This window comes from Ochotona princeps, chromosome 9 (assembly GCF_030435755.1).
Source record: "Ochotona princeps isolate mOchPri1 chromosome 9, mOchPri1.hap1, whole genome shotgun sequence".
In the NCBI taxonomy this organism is placed as follows: Eukaryota; Metazoa; Chordata; class Mammalia; order Lagomorpha; family Ochotonidae; genus Ochotona; species Ochotona princeps.
In genome coordinates this window covers 2,293,163-2,308,239 of record NC_080840.1, presented here as the reverse complement: position 1 = coordinate 2,308,239, position 15,077 = coordinate 2,293,163, and the positions used below count along the sequence as shown (strand labels likewise).

The 15,077-nt window shown below is 51.6% G+C and overlaps 1 protein-coding gene across 1 annotated transcript in view; it reads right to left on the bottom strand.

Moving 5' to 3' along the window:
• COL22A1 (collagen type XXII alpha 1 chain) overlaps nucleotides 1-14,784 on the bottom strand; it is a 200,587-nt gene extending 185,803 nt beyond the window's left edge. The window contains exon 1 of the mRNA XM_058668448.1: nucleotides 14,492-14,784. The gene's annotated coding sequence lies outside the window, so the exon portion shown is untranslated. The remainder of the gene's footprint in view (nucleotides 1-14,491) is intronic.
• Nucleotides 14,785-15,077: the final 293 nt, after the last annotated feature.

Genomic DNA, 15,077 nt, shown 5'->3' with positions numbered 1-15,077 from the left:
GGCAATCCTCCACCCACAGTGCCGGCCCATGTCCCAGCTGCTCCACTCTGATCCACCTCCCTGTGTGTGGCTTGGGAAAGCAGCAGCAGGTGGCCCAAGGACTCTGCACCCATGTGGGAAACCTAGAAGAGGCTTCTGGCTGCTAGCCTCCGATCGGCTCGTCCCCAGCTATTGCAGCCATTTGGGGAGTTAACCAGTGGATAGAAGACCTCTCTCTCTGTCTGTCTCTCTCTCTCTCTTCCTCCCTCCCTCTTTTTCCCCTCTCTCTCTGTAAAAACTACCTTTCAAATGAAACGTTTAAAAATCTTAAAAGAAAAAGCCTTTGGCAAATCCAACACCTGTCATGAAAAAAAATCACACAGTACATTGTGACTCTGAGGGCGCTCCGCCAATGTGATAGGTGCTGTGAATAAAAAACCCACCGCTGGCATCACACTCAGCGGTGAAAGAGTGAATGCTCCCTGCAAGTGCCAACTTTGAAGGTGGAGCAGAGGAAAGCAGGCAGCACCTGCTGGTTGGCATAGCAAGGGATCCCCCACCACCCCGAAGACTCCTGAAGGAATGCAGCCTGCTCACATCTGAATTGCAAACCCTCCCGGCCTTCTGACCTATGGACAAGGTCAAAACCCAACCTGTGTAGCACCCAGCTCTCAGCACTGGGAGGACAAGCCTTACCAGGGAAGAAAAACATCCAGAAGACACCACAGGGGGAGAACGGCAGTCCCCAGCCTGTGTCATGCTGGGCTACATTAACTGATGAGGAAGACTGCTGAGCCAGGCTTCTGTGTGTGGACCAAGTCCCACCTGATCACAGTGCATCCTGGGATCCAATCTGCTAACATTTGACCGAGGATTTTTACATCTATGTGCATGAAAACATAATGTTTTCTTTTTTCATAATGTCTTTGGTTGTAATATCAGGGCCATGCTGGCTTCAAAGAGGGGTCTGTGAGGTATTCTCTCTGCTTCTATCTTGACAGGAGACTGCAGCAAAGGGACTGCACTTCACAGCATTCATAGCACCAAGGACACTGAGTGAGGGGTCCTCACGGAGCCCTGGGACCCTGGGGTCGGCTCCTGGTGAAATGGATGGACCAGTCACACAGTCACTCCTGCCCACCAGCAGATCAGCTCTGCTCCTGCAACCAGCTGTTGGAGGGGCCATGAAAAGACCCCCGCAATGCACGCAGCCCTGATCCTGGTGCAGAGACATCCATCAGGCACAATGTGCCATGATGCCCGTCTCTCACCTGTCCCTGAACCGTTCCCAGGGGTGAACCGCTGAGCTGGCATGATGCAAGATGCACCCCCGTGCTTGGGAGGCAGAGCTCTGCCATTAGTGCCCCGAAGTCCAGCAATTAACTTGCTGAGCTGAGTTCCTTCCAGACACTGGCCCATTGTCATTGCAACCAGCATTCCTTGTTCAGGGACCCCAAGGAAGGGGCAAACCAAACACTGAGCATAAAGCGACTCAGAGACAGAACGGGATTCAACATGCCATGAGTGACCTGGACACCGTCCGAGCTCCAGCTGACTCGGGGTTTGGCTGCTGCCCACTGAGGGCGAGCGCTGGGGAGATGAGGCACCACTGCTGAGTTGCTGGGGTGATGTGCTGTGCGCTGGGCAGGAATCTGAGCAGATGCCAAGGCCTGGGGTGGCTGTGTCCACACCACCACACTGCATCTTGTGAGTGTGAGCCCAGCTCAAAGCCTCTGGCATGGCCCTGCTGAGCTTTCTGTGCTGCGCATGTGAGTCAAAGACAGGATGAGCAAACTGGCTAGCTTCTGCCCCAGTACACTGCCGAGGGCACGTGCTTTATTTGAACTCCACTGAGTGCAGTTTAAAAGAAAGAAGCTCCAGTGGCAATTCCTCTGGAACTCAGTCCTATCATTCAACAAGAAACAAGTCTTCTGACAGGTCTGTTGAATTTCATTAAATGAGTGACTACAAGTTAACATGCTCAGGATATACCTGGCTTTAAAGAGTGCCCCTGGCAATCTACTTTTATTATTTTCCAATTATTGGTTTCTTTGCCTACAAAAGAGGAGCAATATCCCCTACTTGTGGGGCTTCTGGAAGATTCTGTAACACAGTTGAGAAAAATGAGCACATTGCTGCCATCATTATCACGATGGGTTGTTCACAGGAGAATCATGCACCTGACAGAGCCTGCAGGTGACAGCGGCCACACAAGAGGGTTGAACTTCATTGAGTCTGATCCAATCATGCCCCAAATGCAGGTCACACAGAGGCTACCACTTGCAAGCAGACAAGCAAGGAGACTGTTTCGCCTCCCAGTGGAGAGTGCTCTAGCAGAGGGGACAAGACCCTAGCCCATGCCTGGGAGGACAGAGCAGGCTTCCTGGAAGTGGGGATACCCAGGTTGAGCTTAGAAAAGCAACGGAAGGAAAAGTAATTGGAGCAAGAAGCACAGTAGCTTGGAGGAGGGGAGAGATGATGAAAACGGCTCAGAGCCAAAGCAGGGATTGGTGGAGTGGAAGGCACTGGAAGGTGAGGAAGGGGCATTAACAAAGGCAGCGGGAAGACCTGTGCAGTGACCCCAACAAGGAGCTCAAGCTGTGCTTAGAGACCCCTGGGGCCAGGGCATGTCTGCCTGCAGGGGAGTGGCCAGCCCTGATGTAACACTGAGAAGGACTGGTTACAGGGACCAGTGATGAGGCAACCCACAACCATCCAGAGATGTCGGCAAGGTTCCGTGAGCGCATAGAAGCGGTTCTACTGCAGAGCCTGCCACCCCAGGGCACTGGCAGGGAGTGAGCAGACAGAGGAACCGCAGCATCTGGAGCAGGCCCCGTTTCCAGGAGGATGATCTGGGTGTCAGCCTGGGTAAAGGCCCCTATAAGACAGCCACTTGCAGAAGCCAAAGGCCGGTGGCCAGTAAGGCTCAGAGGAGAAGTCAGGGCTGGAGGTATACCCAGAAACTCACAGAGGGAGTGGCAGGCAGAGCTCTAGAGAGCCGGAGGAAGGAAAGAAGCCACCCGTGTCTCTGACACTAGCACCAGCTTTACTTCCAGTGTCTACACTTCCTAATACGTAGAAGTGAGCATGTTACAGCATTTCCCTATCTTAGGCTTCCTTCTCCTAATCCAGAATTTCCCTGTTGCTGATGTGTTGGGAAGTTCTGTGTGGCACTGGATATTTTGTCAGAGTGGTATCAGCAAGGCCCAGTGCAGAACTGGAGATGTAACTCCACCTGGGCCATCCTCCTAGACCCACATAAAATGACCATCTATGGAACACTCAAAAGTCTTTTGCATAGGACAACACTCTAAGTATCGATGCCATCACTGCAAGTCCCTCCTTGAAGCAAAGACCAGAACCATGACAATGAATCCCATCAACCGAGTGCAACACAGAAATAACTCAAACTTCCCAACAAGTATGCTGAAAGCAGAAATCACAGAAATGCTTCAATGAACACTATTACAAAGAAAACTCCCAGCAAAGAGAAGATATAGCCGGGAGCTACAAACGCCAGGCCTGACATTGAATATCAAGGGTAGCCCAGCTGTAATCTGGAGGCAAACCAACAGAGCAAGGAATCAGCAAACTAGAAAACAGGCCGATAGAGTCTCCCAGGGTGAACGACACCAAGAAAACAGGAAGACATGAGATCAAAGCTCGGGGCCCATGAGATAGTAACGAAGTGCAGAGTGTCATACCAGAGGAGTCTGCAAAGCAGAGGAAAACAAGCCCAGGACTAAACAAAGATCCAAATAAATAAAGAGGAAAAATTCCCAAACATACTGAGACCCTAGAAGCTACATATCCTTCTTATCCCCAAACATAAACAAAGAAATTCACACCAGAGCACATCATGATGAAACCTGTGACAATAAAGACAAAGACTCACAAACTGAGAGTCTACAGGAAAGTGACACACTGCCCGGGGCACGTAGCACCACCAACAGAAGGCTTCTCACTTGAAACCAAGGAAACCAAGAGAAAATGCTGTAACATCTGTCAAGAACTGGAAGACAAGAACTGAATACACCATTCCATAGCCAGCAAAAACATCCCTGAGGAAGGAACAGAACAGCACATACCCAACCTTTAAGCATTATAAAACAAGATCCCACAAGAGGAAGAAAGTCCTAAGCAGGCCAAAACCTTAGAAAAGAAGGGTGTGGTGATCCAACTGTGTTGTGCTTCTCATGAGTCTTTGAAAAGGAGGCGAGGGTTGAAGCTGAGGTTACATCATCACATGAGACGCTGCAAGGTGAAGTGTTCAACACAGGTAAAAAGTCTAACAGTGGTTTGCCAGGCCTTCAGGCCCTAAGTGCAAGTGAGGATCCTACAAAGTATACAGAACTGTACCACTGACTGTGACCAGTCACCTAGGTGACGGCGCCAAGAGCAGAACCCAAACGGCTGTGCAAGGAGACTGGTTCCAAAAGCATCATAGATGAATCAAAATGGGACATTATGAACTGCTGAAGTCATCTGCATAAAGGTAAAAAGAGAAATTGGAGAATGAGGAATTGAATGAACAAAAGGAAAGAATGTCATATCATAGTAGACTCAAGTCCTTAACAAAATCCACACAGTAGAACCTATGGAACTGTATCATAAAATAATAGTAACAATAATAAAAGTTTTTTTTTTTAAATCACACAGGTGGGGAAAGTGTACAAGAGAGGTCAGAAGTCCATTCAGCAATTCTTCTCTGTGTCCTTCCATGCCCAGGTGAATTACCTAGGTAACCTTCCTCAATAACCTTGTCAATCACAAGATAGCCAGTAACACCTCGTGTCACACTCATGTGTGTTTAGAAATACTTTAATGAGGCAGTGAGGTGTTCAACGCACAGAACACAGAAGCATAAAGTACTATTTCAACTACAGATGACCATTCATTAAAAACAAAGCAGCATGGCTGTCCCTGGGTGCTGGGTGAGCCCCAACTCATAGAGCAGAGGACAAAGACCATTAAAGCTAAATGATAGGTCAAGGCGACACAGTGCACAGGGAGCATTCACATATACCTTGTTCCCTTCCCTGCACTTGCTGGACCAACGTCCCTTAATCAACTGTCTCCCTGTGAGTGAAAGTCACCTGGGAATCCCTGAGGGAAGGCTTTGTCCTCACTGCTTAGAACCTCTGCACACAGGACATATGATCGATAAAATCACACTAACTACAACGGGAATGCTCACGCTGGCAGCACATACACAATGAATACGTCAGGAAATGGTTCCACCAAAACTCAAAGCTGCAGCTCCAACAGATGAACAGATTTTTCAAAAAGAAAACCCTGCTTCATTCTGGAAACAAACTGAAAAAAGCAACAGTGTCAGGCCTGGTCTGGCACCCCGGGTGGCTTATGGACAGTAGCAATATGCACGTGTGGTCAGGCCGGATTTGGTGTCTGAGGAGTGCGGGTTGGCCAGTCTACACAGGGCAATGTTTACTCTGTGTCCTAATGTGACCAAGGACATGATAAGGACATGGGTTTCCTACTTACAGTAAGGCCCCCAAAGCTCCACTCCCTAACACCATTGCACTAGGATCATGTGTGAACGCTGGACTTTTGGAAGGATACCAACATGCTGTCTACAGCAGACAGGAACTCTGTTTAAGGATCTGACTGCAGCCCCTGGCCTTGGCCTTTGGGTGTTCCTAACAAGCCCCATTACCTCATTCACATCCCATTCTTATGCCTGTGTGTCACAGTAAATACTGACTTCCCTGGAAGTGGGATCATTTTTGACAAACCATGGTCATTTTACTGAGCCTAATAAGAAGGAATCATGGGCTAATGTCAGAGAAGGACAGTCCGAGATCACAAGTCCTTCCCGCCCCGCCCCTCCACACACACCCCTTGCTCACAATGGGCAAGAACCACCAGCAGCTTCCCTGCAACACTATGGAAGGCCAATGGCATTCCACGTCCACCTGCCAAGTCCACCTGCTCTTCCTCTCCCACACATCACTCTTGCCCGTGGCTGTCTCCTCTCTTCCCGTGGGGCCAACCTAGAAAACCATTCTTTCTGCTATGGAGTACCTTTTCCCCTCACACTAGAGTCTTTATGAGTAAGCAGCGTACTCTCCCAACAGAAGACTAAGACCAACAGTACCTAGCCATGGGCTCTGTCCACCCCTTCTTTACCACCTCCATTGCTTAGCTACATGCTCAGCCTCAATTCTGTGCTGAAGACACAGGTAAACTGAAAATGCTGCTCACCTGTATTAGATCTCAAATGTTGTGCCTGTTTCTAATGCTACCTCTTCGTCTTCTTCCTTCTCCATTTCTTCTTTCCCTTCTACTCTTCTTTCTCTTTTGCTTTCCTACCTTCCTGTGCCCCTCTTCTTTATTTTTTTATTTTTTTACATTTTCTTGTTCAATTGAAACCATGCAAGCAAGCACACACTCAGGGCAAGCACATGAACTTTCAGTCAGTTTCCATGTCACTAAGGAGGTCATAACATGTTGAGAACTTTCAATGGATAAGAACTAGACAAGAGACAGGAAGACCAGATTGACTGGGAAGACCAAGGCATGTAATACCTCTACACCCAAGTGTTTAACAGGTGCAAACTGGTTGAAAGTTTCACATGTCCTCACCACCTTCAGAATTTCTACCTTGTGTGCTTTGATTTTTCATTGCTATCAGGTGACAAGTTTCTTGACACATAAAAATGGCCTTAGATTCCAATACTTACACTATCATGCACAAAAAAAAGATGCTCAATAAGTATTTGTTGAGTACATAAATAACAAATGGCAGCTGATCTAACAGATAGTAGGGAAGACAGAAATGTTGAATAGCTGAGGATACAAATGATAAAAATAACAGCCTGAGTTGTGCTGCTTGCTTCTCCCACAATACTTGATCTCTTTACAAGGACTTGTGACAATGGATTGACCTCAAGTTCCAAAAGATTCGGAATATTCTTTTTTTTTACTTTTTTTTTTTAAATTTATTCTTGAGATCAGACAGCCAGGCCATCATAGGACTGGGTTTTTTGTTTTTTTTTTTTTTAAGATTTATTCATTTTATTACAGCCAGATATACACAGAGGAGGAGAGACAGAGAGGAAGATCTTCTATCCGATGATTCACTCCCCAAGCGAGCCGCAACGGGCTGGTACGCGCCAATCCGAAGCTGGGAACCTGGAACCTCTTCCGGGTCTCCCATGCGGGTACAGGGTCCCAATGCATTGGGCAGTCCTCAACTGCTTTCCCAGGCCACAAGCAGGGAGCTGGATTGGAAGTGGAGCTGCCGGGATTAGAACCGGCGTCCATATGAGATCCCGGGGCTTTCAAGGCGAGGACTTTAGCCGCTAGGCCACGCCGCCGGGCCCGGACTGGGTTTTAATCCCAAGCTATTGTGATCTCAAATTCTGTATTCTTTTCCTTTAGCCAGGAAGGACTGCTCCCTGTCATTCTCTACAAGAGAAGTATACAGAAGGGATAAAACAAAAGAACTCAGTGGTCGGGAAACCATGGTGGACCCAAATAGCAAAACATTCCTCCAGCCTTCAACTCACATCCTCCAAGAAGCCCCAGTGATGCAGATGGCATCTCCTTGGGCCCCGTGCTGCCAGTGTGCACAAGGATTGCAGAGCTTGAACACACAGAAATGTACTTCCCTAACCTCCTTCACGCTAACAGACTTCAGGAAGGCTTCCTCTTGCTTCCTCTTGCTCCTGATCATCTTCCTAAGAAGCAGGCAGACGCCAGTTCTCCCAGGTGCTGGAACCTGTAGATGATACTTGGGCCTTATCGTGTAGTTTTGAAACAGAAGTGACTTCTTAAGCTGAGTTCCAGTGAAGTGAAAGGCACCTCCTTGTTCTGAAGCCTTCACTCACTTCTGCACAGTTCCACATTGTTGTTGCAGCCCTTGATTCATTACTTTGACAAACATCCATTGAACTGCTGATTTTCTGCCAGGCATTGTTTCAATCACTGGTTGCAGTAACATCCTTGTCTGCACTGAGTTAACACTTTCTAAAGATGTATTCACTTATTTAAAAGGCAGAGTTACAGAGGGGGTAAGGGAAGTGAGAGGCAGAGAGAAATATTCCATCTACTGGTTCACTCCCCAAATGGCCACAACCACCAGGGAGCTTCATCCAGGTCTCCCGTGGGTGCAGGGCCCCAAGCACTTGGGCCACTCTTCAATGCTTTCCCAAACCATTGGCAGGGAGCTGGGCTTGGACCATTGCCTACATGGAATGCCAGTGCTGGACACGGAATAGTGGCTTAAACTACTGTGCCACAGCACTGGCCCTCACTTAGGTAACTTTCTAAGGAGAAGAGAAAGCAAACAAAATAACAAATAGTGAAGGCCGTTTCAGAGAGCAATAGCTGATTTGATCACAAGGAGACAGAGCCCTGTGATAGAAGGGGACTTGGGCATCACAATTTCTACAGGTGGCGAAAGCAAGGTCTCTACTTAGTGGGAGACACTTGAGTCACGCAGAGTGGGGAGAATGCAGTCATTCACAGAAGGGGATGGGAGGAGCAGCAAAAGCTCCCACCAATTCTTGAAGGCTGGAACATGGCTTTCTGCACATCATTACAAGAAACACAAGGTCCTAACACACAAGCATGGTCTCTGGATCCCCTGATAACTCCTGCAGCTACCGCTCACTGCCTGGGGACAGAGGTGAGCAGCCCTTCATGGACTGACCTCGGCCCTTAACTTTAGCTTCACCATCATCACCTGGTTGAATGTCTGTTTGTTGCAAACTGGGAACAAGGGGCAGAGATGATGGTGCAGGGGCTGGGGCGGGGAGACATTCTGCATGAACTGAATTGAACTTGGGTCTGTCAAGTTGACATGCACCATGATAACCATGATGAGCTGTAATGAAGCTCAAGTACCCTTGTCATGAAGGGGGTTGGGGCAGGAGCAGAGGATGTGAGCAAGGTTTAACCAAACTCCCCTCAGATGGAGGACCACCCTCCGGATGCCTGGAAACCAGGGACAGGTCATGGGTGGACCTGAAATATGACCACTGCTGCAACCTCTCAGGTGAAGGCTGTCACCCACCACCCTTCCCTTCCCGCTCACCCCAGCCCTCCATCAGGGGTTGGAGAGGGAGAGAAAAGGAGCCAAGGGCCTGTACCCGCACCCAAGCCCCTCAGGGGGATAATGATCTAGTACAGGCTGCAGAGAAAGCAGAGAGCTTTACCAAGAGGAGATGAAATTTCTATTTTGGAGCTCACGCTGGACCAGTCTTCATCAACAGAAGTTGTAGCAAGTGGCCAAGGCCTGCTAAGGCCCAGGGAAGGAGCTTTTGGGCAAATATGATTGAAAGCATTTTCATGATCATAGGCAATTCAGCTCCTCGTGCCCAGGCAGGTCTTTTAACATTATTACTTTTTTATCACTCCTGAATCAGACAGGCAGGTCTCACATGGTAAATGAGAAAACCTTTCCCCTACCTCTAATCCACTCAAGGCAAGTGGCAGTCACGGCACACACCTGCCCCAGAGATCAAATTGATCATTACAGAATAAGGACAAGGCAGGCAGTCAGATGCCCTTACGCACGTGGTACCTCCATAGCAGTATGCCCAGCCCAGAATGACTGTCTCCTTCCGCAGATGAAAAATCTGAGGCCAGGACACTGCTCAAGGTCAAGGAGTTAACTATACAGCAGAGGCTAGAGGTACATTCGGGGCCACCCAACAAGGCACAAGCAGCACCACCATAAAGGCAAAGCAGACCTAAAGGCAGAGGACGGTGCAGCAGGAGGCAGAGAACCTGGGATTCCGTGCTTCAAAGGAATTTTGAATCACTCACTTTGCTCCACTTCTTAGAGGTGTTAAGTCTACAGGGCTTGGATGGAATCAGGAGAGAAGAGTTGGATATCTTGGCCGGGTGTGGACCCCAGACAGGGAGCTTAGCGCCTTTCACCCGAACGCTACAGAGAAGGTACCTGACACACCTGCCATGGCTGGCCCAGCACCTTACCTGTGGAGCCCCGCCTCCTCCAGGGGTGTGCAGCACCCCCGGCTCCCTCTCCAGGTTTCACTTTCTCCTCTTTTATCTTTCATTGGCGGCTCAGTTGATCCATGCTTTCCCAGAAGTGCCCTGTTCCACCTCTGCGGCCAAAGGCCAGCTTCCACAGTGCATCCAGACACACACCCACAGTGCTTCACAGACCACTGGCGGCAGCACAGAGAGACCCCCATGCCTGAGCACTAGAAAGCATTAGCCACGCCTACTACTCTTGTGTCCCCCAAACACCACACCGGAAACGTGCTTCCTTGCACATTTGCAGGGCTGCATTCTTCCTGAATTTGTTTTCTTTCACTGCCTCCTCCTACTCCCAGGCCCCGCCCAAGTGCACTGTCTTGGGTCCTGGCACAACAGATGGTCTCAGATTACAGGGGCCGAGGACAAGAGAGGTATTTCTGTTGAATTTATTCTGAGCAGTGGCGTCTGCTCTGGTGAAGCCACACATATAAATAGTGCCCCAGCATCCACACAGACTTGGGGGTGCTGTCCTCATGCCACCCCCTCCTCTTATCTAGGGGAGAATAATGAGAAGAAGCCCAGCCAGGCTTTCCTTTCCCAGAAGGTCTGCGAGAGCAGAGTGGGAGGGCCACGTGCTCTGACATGGTTTCCTATTGGCACTCTCTCCTTCCAGCCCTGTGAATGCTGCTGCGTCACACTCTCCAAGAAGCAGTGGCTTCACCCCCAAGACTGAAGCTACCCTACCAGAGTCTGGAGAGCTCGGAAGTCCTAGCACACGGCCAGTCATGGGAAGCTCTCCACACACCTGCAGCCGGCAGGCAAAAGATAATCCTAGCACCTCCAGATCCAACTCTTCGGACCCAACAGGGAGAAATATCTCTAGAGTCACAACAAGACTTACCTAACAGCAGGGGAATAGGCTTGAGCACAGTGGGCCCTGCGCTGAGGCAAGGTGAGCAGGGTGCAGCCATGAGACACCTGCTCCTCTCACAGTGAGCAGGGGGCCCCAGGACTGGGCAATACTTGCCCATTCCATTCAGTCCCTGACCACACCCGATATGCAGTGGTCCTGAAAAGATTAAATAATGCCTGGATGAATTCCTGCAGGAAGAGGCATCACCAAGGGAACAAAGCAGCAAGGGATTGCAGAAGCTAACCCTTATGCCCACACTGTGCCTCTGTTCAACCTCTCAAGACAGCAGGTAATGCAGTAAGTGGAGGCCCGTTCTTTCCCAGGGTGGGGATAGAGTAGTGAGGCCATGGGGAACCCCAGGTCCCATATAACCTTGTAAAGACTACAGATACTTAGCCTGCAAGGCTCCATGGTTGTCACATCTCTTTGCCAACCTGAAATCCCAGGGCCCTAGTATGATGTACACTCTGTTGAATTCAAAAGTATTGAAAGCACACCACTGTCAAACACAAGAGCCAAATTCAACCTGGAGATTGCCCTACAACCATAAAAAGATCCCAGGCCCATGACCAAGGCAACCTTCAGACAGGGCCCTCCGTGAGCCAGGGCCAGGCGGAGGAAAGATTCTGGGCTGGAATGGAAAAACCAGCATGACTTCCCAATAGTTCAATCACCGGCTTGTGGTTAAAAAGATAATGAACTTCAGTCAGCCAAAATGTACTACATGCCACAGTCCATGCTAAAACTTCTGTGTAAGTTTCAACCCACAGAGAAGAACTTATTATCTACATGTGTTAATTACTTTGCTCCTGCAAGGTTTATTGACTTTGCTGTACTTAGAGCTGCATAGTCACTGCTAGATGAGAGCTTGAGGTACACATTGCTGGGTGTAAACTCTCAAGGCAGCAGACATTCCAACCTCTGGTGACATGGGGGTGTCAGCAGGAATGGGCACTGGGGACACTGCTGTAAAACTGGGACATGTGAACAGCCCAGGTCTCAGGGGCAAAGAGATCAGCCTGTTCAGTCATGGTCAGGTGTTTCTGCAAGACCCTGGGACGTGGCCCTGGTCTCATTCTGTCTGTCAAGCTTCCAAACAGCCATGGAAACCACATTGCCACTCCCCAGTGCTCCCATAATTCATCCCACCTTGCTGGTTCACACACCCAACTCTTCCTCCAGTCATTTATGGGGCACCTACATGAAGACACACCATCCTGGCCACACAAGGCTCTTCATTTCCATGGCTTACAGTCCTCTAACTGCTCTGTGGTATGGGTGCATAGCTGTGAGTAGAGCTGCGAATGGGTCTTTGTCAGCACACCACCATAGGCTGAGTTGGGGGGTCGGAACTCAGGGGGGCTGCAGGCACTGACAGCCTTAGAAAGTGTGCTGTCTGTTCCCGCAGAGAGTGGACAATCCAACAAGGACCATTTAAAACACAAACACAAATCACCCACGCAGTGCATTTGCCTTTTTCTCTGATTTGTATGCATTTATCTTTGACACTTAAGACATTAGGGCATTTATTTGAACAGCACAGGCTGTGTACTCAGACACGAGTTTGAACTCCAGTTACACTGCTTGCTAGACTGCGTAGGGAAAGCTCAGTGTGTTCCTCTGCAGAGGGCATGATGGCATGGCTCACACACAGCAGGTCCCAAGGGTGTGATAGGTCTAACACACTGCCAGGTACCCACAGGCAGCTGACAGATGGGACCAGCAGGGACAGCATTTTCACTTGTACAAATGTCACCGGCATGAACATGGCAACAAAGGTGGAAAGTATGTGAGCATCCCTAAGAACACGGAACAAGCGGCTTACAGCAGTGACAGGAGGGAGGCTTTCGTCCACAGAAAAGAACTTCTGACTGTTCACGGGACCGAGGCTGCCTCAGAAGCTGCTGACTCCTCTCCATTGGGAGCGAGTAAACCCAAGGTGTGCACGCAGCAGGGAAGAGCCAGCCACCATCAGGAGGAGCCTGGCCAGTTGCCACCAATGTCAGGTGCAGTGAACCTGGACAGGGAATGACCGACCCTGTGTGGTCACTGAGCCCATCATCACAATGACCTTGGTGAATCGCTCAGCCCCTGGGTTCTTTTCTTCCCGGAATTAGAAGATTCAAAGTGGAACAGCACACACACAGGTTCACAGTGCTGGCTCACAGCAACCATCCGCCCCCCTACCCCCACCCCTGGCAGCTTCCACCACAATCATCAGTAGCAGCAGCATGGTAGAGAGATGCACGCACTGCCAACAACACCAGGCTATAAACCGGTCTCAGGCACCCTGTGCAAGTGGGCAAGCCCTGGAGAGCAAGACCAGAGTTACTTGCTACAGAGCAGCCCCCCACTGCGGCTGCCCAGCCCCTCCTCCCCACGCCCAGGCTCCTGCCCACATGTGTGGCTCTGCACACAAGCCAAGCCCTCTTTTCTCAGGACATCCTGGATTCTTTCCTCCGAGTCCACTCCCACTGATCTGCAAGCCCGGATGTGGGAATCAGGGTGACAAGTGACAGCCCAGAGTGGACAAACTCCCTGGTCTGGAGGGGCCGCGCTGGCCATCAGCCCTGGCCACCAGTGGCCCTGTGGAGATTCAAGCCACAGGAGAAGGCAAAGGATCAGTCTGCAGGTGAACTCTGGTGTTCTGGTTAGCCAGTAATTGAAGCAACTTGGGTAGCACTAAAGCCATGGTGTGGGCTGGATCCACCTGCGGGTCATTTATTCACACACTGCGTAGGTGTGACACCCATTTCAGAGTCTGAGGAGGTGCCGAGTCGGCTCTGGGTGGTCTCCAGGGCCTCCAGGAAAGGAGCCGTGGTCCCCAACTTCTTTCTCACCAGGAGGGACCCTAGGACATCCAGGCAGGGCTGCACTAAGGGCGCTGGGGACTGGGGAGAGGGTGAGGGATGAGGCAGAAGCAAAGCAGGGTGCCCCCTTTGAGCCTCTCCATTATCAGCATCTGCTCAACCGGGAGCTTGGTGCTGCCCAGGCTCCAGCCCCTGGCTCACAGCAACCAGAACTGGGACTGCAAAGCTAGACTACCAGCAAAACTCAGGCCCTTGGGGATGGCAGGGCGCAGTTGGGCAGAAAACCCCCTATGCCGCAGGCATCTTGCCAAGCAGAAGCTCGGGGCCTTGGACCTTCCAGGCAGTTCTATGAACCGAACTCTAAGTGGTCTTCAGTGCCCCAGGACTTGCTAGATGCAAACCATCAACAAGTGAGGCGGACAGGTAGCTGACCCTTGCAGGCCAAGATTGGTACCAAGTACTGCCACGGCTCTGGGAGCCTGCAAGCCGTGGCAGACAGCTCTGAGGACCCACTGACAGGCTGGTGGGTGCCCCAGCCGGCTCCTCCGCTCCTATCCCAGGCCTGCCAGCCTGCCTCCAGGGCCTGCAGGTGCACCCCAACAGGTGTGCGCCGGGGTGTGGCTCCCTTCTCCTCAGCTGCTGCCCATCGCGGCGCCCCACCCCCACCCCCACAAGCGCACACGTGTCCGGGACCCGCGCACTTGGGGAGGGCCCCTCCCGCACCCCTCCCGCACCCCTCCCGCACCCCTCCCGCACCCCTCCCCGAAGCCTGCTACTCCAGCACAGCTCCGCCGCGGCCGGCGACCCCAGACTTTACCTGGCAGCGAGTCGCCGCAAGGCTGCCAGAGCTCCCAGGGAAGTGTGTCCCGGAGGGGCCGTCAATCCCCCGGGCAGCCCCTGCGCGGGTCAGGATAGGGCTCACTGGGCCTCCAGACGGGACAGGTGAGCTGGTCTGGGGGCGTGCGGAGCGAGGACGCACGCCAACACCATCACCTAGTTGCAGAGTTCGAGGCACAGCTTCGACTTTGCAGAGTGGGGCAGAAAATGCGTGCGGAGCAAAGTCGGGGAAGCGCTGAGGAAGCTCCTCATAGAGATGCGGCAGCCCGCGACTGCCTCAGAACAAAGCTGCCGGGAGCCTGTGCGCCCCCGCCGGGCCGCTCAGGGAATCCCCGGCCGGGGGCGGGGCCGGGGCGGGGCGGAGCCGAGAGGGGCGGAGCTACGGCGGGACGGAGCCGAGAGGGGGCTGGGCGTTGGGAATCGCAGAGGGCGATCCCTCCAGGGGCGGGGCTTGGGCGGGGCGGAGCCGAGAGGGGGCGGAGCGTTGGGAATCGCAGAAGGCGAGCCATCCACGGGGCGGGGGCGGGGCCACATTGTGGGCGTGGCGCGCGAGCGCTGGCCTGAGT